We start from the raw sequence: 8,283 nt of genomic DNA on the forward strand, positions 1-8,283 counted from the left end.
AATTATTTTTATTTTTATTTTAGAGATGAGGTCTTGCTCTGTCATCCAGGCTGGAGTGCAGTGGCATGATCATAGTTTGCTGCAGCCTCAAGCGATCCTCCCGCCACAGCTGCCTGAGTAGCTGGGATTACAGGCGAGAGCCATTGTGTCTGGCTGTATTTGCATTTTAATCGTCAAACTTTTGATGCTCATGATTCCTCTAACCTGAAATTTTTAGTTTTATTTTATTTATTTTTTTGAGACAGGGTCTTGCTCTGTTGTCTGGGCTTGAGTGCAGTGTCATCATCATAGCTGACTGCAACCTCAAACTCCTGGGCTCAAGTGATCCACCTGCCTCAGCCTCTCCAGTAGCTGGGACTGCAAGTGTGCACCACATGCCTGGCTAATATTTTAAAAATTTTTTTGCAGAGATGGGGGTCTCACTGTTTTGCCCAGGCTGGTCTTGAACTCTTGGCCTCAAGCCATCCTCCTGGTTTGGCCACCCAAAGTACTGGGATTACGGTGCAAGCCACTGTGCCTGGCCTCTTCCCTGAAATATAAAACCTGCCCTTGCAGCCCCCGCCCCCATGTGTTACCTGTAGGCATGGTGGGAATGAATGAAGATTTGGCGTGCCACTAGAAAAAGACTGTCAACCCTTGGTTTAAATCTTTGCTTGATAATGGTAGTTAGGTTTAACTGAAACAAACAATTGAAGTAAATGTGGGGCTTGAGGGGACACTCTAGACATCTTTCATTTTGTATCAGTAGAATCTTGAAGTAAAGGAGGCTTTTCGTTCGAAGTATAAGGCAAGTAAAAATTGATCCTAGTCAATTTCTTAGATTGATCTCTCAGTCTCTTTAACATCTCCCTTCAATTTACCTTTTTAACTTGATTTTTTACAAGAATCTTCTGATGTTAGTCAAACTGAGCTCACTGTGTAATTCACATGCTTTGTGAATTTTCTCCTCCTTCCTCTCCTGTTCTGAAATTGTTTCTGTCATTTTAAAAGTCCTGACTGCCATCACCTGCGCAGCACTGTGTACTTTCCTTGAAGCCCACGCTCAGTCCTGTCGTGCTCATGAAGCCTTTTCTTTCTGCCCTGGTCCACTTTGTCCTCTGATCTTCTAAATCACTTCCAGGATCATCACCTGGTTTGGCATTTCTCATAAGTTGTGTTGTATTCTTATTCTTCATATATGTGGTCTTCTCTCCCCAACTACATTATAAATTCCTTGAGCTTAGATCTCTGTCTCATATTTTTCCGTTGTCTATAGCAAGGACCAAATGTATGTATTTTTAATACTGGCTACACCCCAGCTAGTTTGTAGAGTCATTTAAATACTTGAGACTATTTTTCTTGTTCATTTTAATTAGTGAACATGGTTTTAAAAAGTGCTGTGGAAAATATAAAGATGACTAAAATATAGTTCCTCCCCTCAAGGGATTTGTAGTCTGGCACAATCTGTGGACCACACACAGCAAAGTGTGCTGTGAAAAAGTGCAGACTCAGTACTATGGGAATTGGGAAGGGTGAACACACTTTCACTGGTGAGTTGTGGAGTAGGTTTTGTGGGGTAGATTAATGCCTGAGTTTGCCCTTGAGTGAAGTTTCAGCAGGTGAAGATAACTAGACTTGGAAAGGACCTTTAAGGCGAAGGGAACCCTTTGAAACAAAAGCATGGAGGCGGGAAAGCACCAAGGCTGCTGTGGAGAAATCAGTCATGTGGATGATTAATGTGCATGTAATTGAGACATTGAACCTCAGATTACTTCTTGATCCATAATTTAGCAGTGGTTCCCAAACTTCAGCATCGGAATTGCCTGAAGGGCTTGTTAAAATACAGATAGCTGGGCCCACCCCAGAGTTTGCGGTTTGCATTGCCAAGTTCCCAGGCGATGCTTGTGCTGCACGGTGTGAGAGCCACTGTGTCAGAGCACCAGTCCGTCTGATAAGTGCCTTATAGAAATGCCTATTTTATGTATATAAATACCCTGGCGCCAATGCGTAACAATGTTCTCATTGCTCTGTGTACATCTGGTTTTCCCATAGATTGTAAATTCAGGCTTTTATTACTGAACTCCTAGTGCAATGCTGTAGTAACAGTAATGATAGTAGTAAATACTGAACTTGCTCACTTGGCATTCAATTTTTAAATATCTGAAACAGCAGCACAAACTTCTGAACTCTTGTGACTCAAAATGTAAAGCACAAGTGAATATAGTAGCAGTTCTCAAACTTTTTTCTCAGGACCCTTTGTATTCTTAAAACTTAATGATATTGCTAAAGAGATTTTGTTCCTGTAGATTATATGTATTGATATTTACCATATTAGTAGAAATTAAAACTGTGAAAAGGCAGGCATGGTGGTTCACACCTGTAATCTCAGCACTTTGGGAGGCTGAGGTGGGAGAATCGCTTGAGGCCAGGAGTTAGAGACCAGCCTGGGCAACATAGTGAGACCCTGTCTCTATTAAAAACAAAACAAAACAAAAAAAACCCCAATTAGCTGATGTGGTGTGGCATGTGCCTGTAGTCCCAGCTTCTCAGGAGGCTGAGGCAGGAGGATAGCTTGAGCCCAGGAATTCAAGGTTACAGTGAGCTAGGATGATACCATGATGCCACTGCGTTCCACTTTGTATACAAATGTCCATAAAACCAGAGAGAGACCCTGTCTCTAAAAAAAAAAAAAAAAACCAGAATATGTAAAAACATTAATTCATTGGAAATAATAATAAACCCATTACATGTTATATAAACTTTTAATGAAGAATAACTATTATCTAAAACAAAAAAATTTAATGAGAAGATGGCATTGTTTTACTTTTTTGCAAATCCATTTAATATCTGGCTTAATGGAAGACAACTTGGTTCTCCTATTTGATTCTGCATTTACTCTCTAGTGATAAGTTGTTTTGGCTGAGGTATATGAAGAAAAATAGCTTCACACAGACTTATAGGAAAGGAAAAAAGTACTTTTAAGAACATTTACAGACAATTATGTACTTTCTTCTTCTTTTTTTGTTTTTTTTGAGACAGGGTCTCACTTTGTTGCTCAGGATAGAGTGCAGTGGCGTCATCATAGTTCATTTCAGCCTCCACCTCTTGGGCTCAGGTGGTCTTTCTGCCTTAGCCTCCCAAGTTGCTGGGACTACAGGTGCACACCACCACACCCGGCTAAATTTTTTTATGTTTTGTAGGGACAGGGTCTTGCTATTGCCCAGGCTGGTCACAAACTCCAGGCCTCAAGCCATCCTCCCACCTTGGCCTCACAAAGTGCTGGGATTACAGGTGTGAGCTGCCATGCCTGGCCATATTTTCATTTTTGATTCAACTCCAAAAACCGGTTCTTTTTGGAGTAATATCTGGAATCTGGAATGATATGAATGAATTTTTATGGTCTGATTTGTGCTTCGAATGAATCCTTTACCCCATGCATGATTTTGTACCATCATGCATTATTGGTTGGAAAATAATGATTGACTGAGTTATGTGATCATCCAAATATTGGCACATTTCATTATATAATATAAAAAATTACATTTGTTAATACCATCAATCTCATCACAAAGCTCTTTAGTATTGGGAAGCTGTCAAGTTCACAGTGGAGGATATGTTTTCTAAAATTCTTTTTCTTAAAAGCTTAAATTTTATCATGCGAATAGACAGTTGTTTTCCTTGAAGTGACAGGCACACATAGTTTATGTTCAAGAAAATGTCTGCCAAGTACACAGGACTGAGTAACTTATGGTTTGTCAGTCATGCTTTCAAGTAAAAACGGTGTTCTGTGAGAAAGGCAGCTCACTGAGCACGCGCGTCACCGCACAAGTGCTTTGCTTTGAGACAGTCGTACAGTGGTGTGCAGAAGTGTTTCACGTGTACTTCCCACTCTTGTTACACAAAGTGCTAAAAAGGCACGCATTCAAAGGTTGAAATTTATTAAAATTATGTTTTTCCTTCAAGTGCTGCTTCACATTCTTTTTATTTTTAAAATTTTTTTGGTTTTTTAAAAAATTATTTTTCCTTCACGTTCTTAAGTGAAAGTGGCTTTGTTTTTTTTCTTGCAAGCATTCGTGGTGTAAAAAAACAGAAAAGAATAGTACGGTTTGGTTCCATTGCCTTATGATAGCACAGGACAGTTTTTATCCACCGTTGCTTTTGTACCATCAGTGCAAATGTCAACATAGTGAAAAAGGCAAAAAAGTCTTAGTATTGTTATGAAAATACTTTCGATCTCCTGAAAGGGTCTTGTGGGTATCCTAGGAGTGCGCAGACCATTCTTTGAGAACGGCTGTGTTATGGTAATGAAAGTCAGGGTTGTTGGGATGGTATCTCTCTGTGCCACTATCTCCTTAGAGATCCTACCCTCAGTTTTGTAAGCTCAGAAACTCTTTTTTGAAAAATCAGTTTACTCAGAGATTAAACTCTTGAATCATACTAACAAATTTAGAAATCATAGTTTATAAAATACAACTTTGTGTATTTACAATGAGATAAACACCAAAAAGATACTATTCCCTTTGTTTACTGTTGGAAACCAAAACTGTAATCTGAGCGTAGAATTTTGGAACATTGACTTGAATGTCCTCATGGCTATTTTTACCAGCTTTGTGATCTTGACTCACCTTTTTCCATAACAGCAGTGTACCTGCTCCGTGGATTCACTATGTCTCTTTTCCAGAGAACCTTTTTCCCTTGTTAGTGAAATAGACATTTTCTTTTTAATCCCCTTTTTCTAGATTTCTCGGGCTATATACTTCTTTTTAGTTTGGCAATACATGATCACCTTTCTTCATTTTGGTGTATTTTTATGTTTAAAATGTTAAAATTATACATATGAAAAAAGTGTGGGTGAGTGTATATGTATGTGAGAATCTGCAGTTTAACAAGATCCCCAGAAGATTTATATGCACAGAATGAACAGTAAAATGAATATCCATGTGCACCCCACCAAATTAAGAAATCAAACATTACCAGTACTGTTGGATTTCAATATTATTTTTATAACTCATTATTATAAAACAGCATTATTTTTGTTACATTTTAGGTTCATTATGTTTAGGTTACTCTCTTCATAAATAAACTTTTCTTAGTATATAGTTCTTAATTACATTACAGGACAGATAATTTTAACACTTAAAATACAATCACTTATAATTATACTTTATCATTTGTAATTACTGTATACAACAGGTAGCTTTATCATTCATCCGTGCACTGCTGGGTTCACCTGCTAATTGAGCCCAATTCTTTACTCCTTTCCTTTCCACACTCTTTAACTCTTGCCTTGTGTAATTCAAGCTGATCAAGGTGATGTTGAAACTTCTGTATATCACCAGCCTCTGTATATCTAGAACGTTGATGGCACCTGAAGATACTGCTTCCCCTGAAGCCCTCTACAGGGACCACCTCAGGGCCAAGAGCGTGTGGGTACGCACCATGTTGTTCCCTGCTGATACTTTACCACTTCTCCATCCTTTAAAAACTCAAGCTCCTTTCAAGCTGTGCCACCTGGTTCCCCTCCTGCAGCTGATATCCGGTGACTTCAATCTCTTCCTTTCATTCCTTTGAACTTTTGCTTCCTTCTCCCTATCAACATCTCCTCCTCCACTCCTTTTAAATACAGATGTCAGTAGTCCTACCAATAATCCCTTCCACACTCAGGCCTCTGAATTCCATCCTCATGGTCAAAGGCTTGAAGCTTCTCACTCTAACCACCACGTCTTATCTTTTGACCTCTTGCTCCTCAAAATGGCAGCATTAACATCCCCTGGGAGTGTTAGAAGCAGAAACTGCAGTCGCGCGTCTGAATATCTGGTATCCTCATTGTAACAGTCCTTCACCCTTGCTGAGACCTCTCATGCGTTGCCTCATGTCTTTTCACTGTCTGCCCTACCCTGTCTTCACTTCCCTTTTTACCCAACTCAGATGTCCTGTCCCATTTTAATGACTCCTTTAAAACACTGCTTAAAAATTACCCTCAGCTCCCTTATTTTTCCCTTCTGTTTTAACTTATGGCAGAATTTTGATTATGGTTGAATTTAGCTATCTGTCTTCTTTGTATTTGTGCCAGAGCAGAAACGTGTTATTAGAGGAAAAAAACAATGGACTGGTTTCATTTAAATTCATGACCACAAACCTCACGTGATACCTACTGCTTGCTTAGCAGTCCTGTTATGGTTCCCTCGTAAACTCCCTTTTCTTTGCTCCAAGACAAATGTGTTATGTTCAGCACTTTTTCTGAGCCTCCCAGAAGTTTCTCCCTTCCTGTCCTTCCTACCCCACTGGCTGGTGAGAAAACAGAATAGTACCTTTTGCATAGTAGTTTCTCAGCAAGCATTTGTTGAATGAATGGGTGACCATCTTGTGGGAAGATTTTCTTTGGAAGAGCTGGTCTAGCTGGTCTAGACAATGTACCAGATCCCAGGAGAGTGCCACCACTTCTTTAATTGAGTGACCTTGGGGAAGTCATTTAACCTCTTAAGCCGTCAGTCATGTATGGGCATAATGATAATTCCTTACCTACTTTCACATTTAAATTTTGAGACACAAGTAAGACAGTTCTGTATTTGTGATGTGTGAACTCTTGGTGTTATACATATGCAGGTCATTTTGGTAATACCAGTACTAATGTTTTTAATCTTGGTATGTGGTATCTCCTAAGTTTGGACATTAGATTTAGTGGAAAGAGCTTGGAATTTGGAATCACAATACCTGTGTTTACATCTCTGCTTCTGAGTTTGAATGACCTTAGGAGGTGGGAGATTAACAAATGAGATACATCTATAAATTGCTGAAGTGTTTCTTCATTTGTTAAGGTAGCTAGTTTATAGTATTGTAAGGCTCAAATGGGATAATTTGCATAAAAATTATTTCTGAATTATAATGTTCTATGTGTTATGGTCCTTACATGTTGGGAAGGAAGGAGGGGGAGAAGGGTGTTTTGTCTTATTCTAGGTCCAAATCTCTTGATTCAGTGAGCACAAGCATCAAAAATTCAAATATGCTCAGCTTATTAGTAAGGCAAGAACATCTTTTTTTTCTTTTGCATGTTTTTTGGAATAAGTTTCAATGTGACATTCACCAACCTTGAAACATTATACAGAGATGTTGCTGCTTCATCATTACATACTGTAGGTACCATGACCAAGACTTTGAACTTTCGTTTTTTAGTGAATTGATTTTTTTAAAGCAAGCCTGACATGCTGTTCATTAATAATGCATGAAAAAGAAACTTAAATTGGAAGACTTAAAAAACCAACATTGGTGGTGTTGCTTCTAATTTTTTCATTGAGATGGACTAGATTTTTCTCCTTCATTAAATCTTGGTCATAATTTCCGGCTTTGGGATTCAAATAACTCAGACGGACCAAGAGCCAGAGGCATAAAGATTAGACAACAAAGTCATAGACTGAGTTTATAATTCTTCTTTAGTTCGTAATAACCACATGCTTCTGTGTCTTAGGCTGAGGCTTGAAGATGGTCAGATTTTTATGAGTATAGGATGTTGAGCTGCAAGATTTGAAACTGGCTGAAGCTTGCCCAGTAGCCTAGTTGCTTATTATGGTGGTTTTCACAATTTCTCTTTATGGACTGCTTGACCTGAGCCTAGTTCACCGTTTTGCCTGAGTGAAATATTTTAAGGAGCACTTTATCCTTTCTTTTTGCCACCATAATAGCTTTTCCAGGACCATTGTGTCTTCTCTGTCTGTTGTCATCTACTTGGCCCTTGTTACTCTAAGATGTTGGACCAGGGTGAAAAGTAGAGAAGGCCCCAGGGAGTTTCTGCACTTAGCCTCTCCCCATCGTCCTCAAATTTTTTTGGATGTGGAAATAGCCTTTCTCGGCTGAATCTAGAGGAAACTCGGCCAATCCCTCCATCTGTTTAAGGCAGTAGCAGGAGCAAGTAACGCTGCTTGAAACTTACAAGCTGTGTGTGGTGCGGGTCTGACAGTAAAGCAAGTTCCGACTCCGAATCAGAACCACCGACCTGGCACCCAGACCCCACTTTCCCTCTTCTGATGGTGGTGATGGATGGGGGTGGTTGTGAGGAGCTGCGAACTTTGTACTCATAGTCGGGATTAGCAACTGCCATCTTCAAGAAAACACTGATTCTTTCTCTGTTAATCACAGTGTTCTTCCGAACTACACAATTTGTATTTGCCATTTTACTAAATACCTTATACCATTTTTTTTTTTTTTTTTTAAAATATTAAGGGGGTACAAATGTTTTAGGTTACATGGGTCATTTTTGTAATGCTTGAGTCCTGGCTATCGGTGTGCCCGTCACCCGAATAATGATCA

At 39.2% G+C, this 8,283-nt stretch overlaps 1 protein-coding gene across 8 annotated transcripts in view; it reads left to right on the top strand.

Annotated features, from left to right (window-relative positions):
* CLIP1 (CAP-GLY domain containing linker protein 1) overlaps positions 1 to 8,283 on the top strand; it is a 133,194-nt gene that overhangs the window by 48,300 nt on the left and 76,611 nt on the right. The window lies entirely within an intron of this gene.

This window comes from Propithecus coquereli, unplaced genomic scaffold, assembly GCF_000956105.1.
Source record: "Propithecus coquereli isolate 6110/MARCELLA unplaced genomic scaffold, Pcoq_1.0 Scaffold81, whole genome shotgun sequence".
Taxonomy (NCBI): Eukaryota; Metazoa; Chordata; class Mammalia; order Primates; family Indriidae; genus Propithecus; species Propithecus coquereli.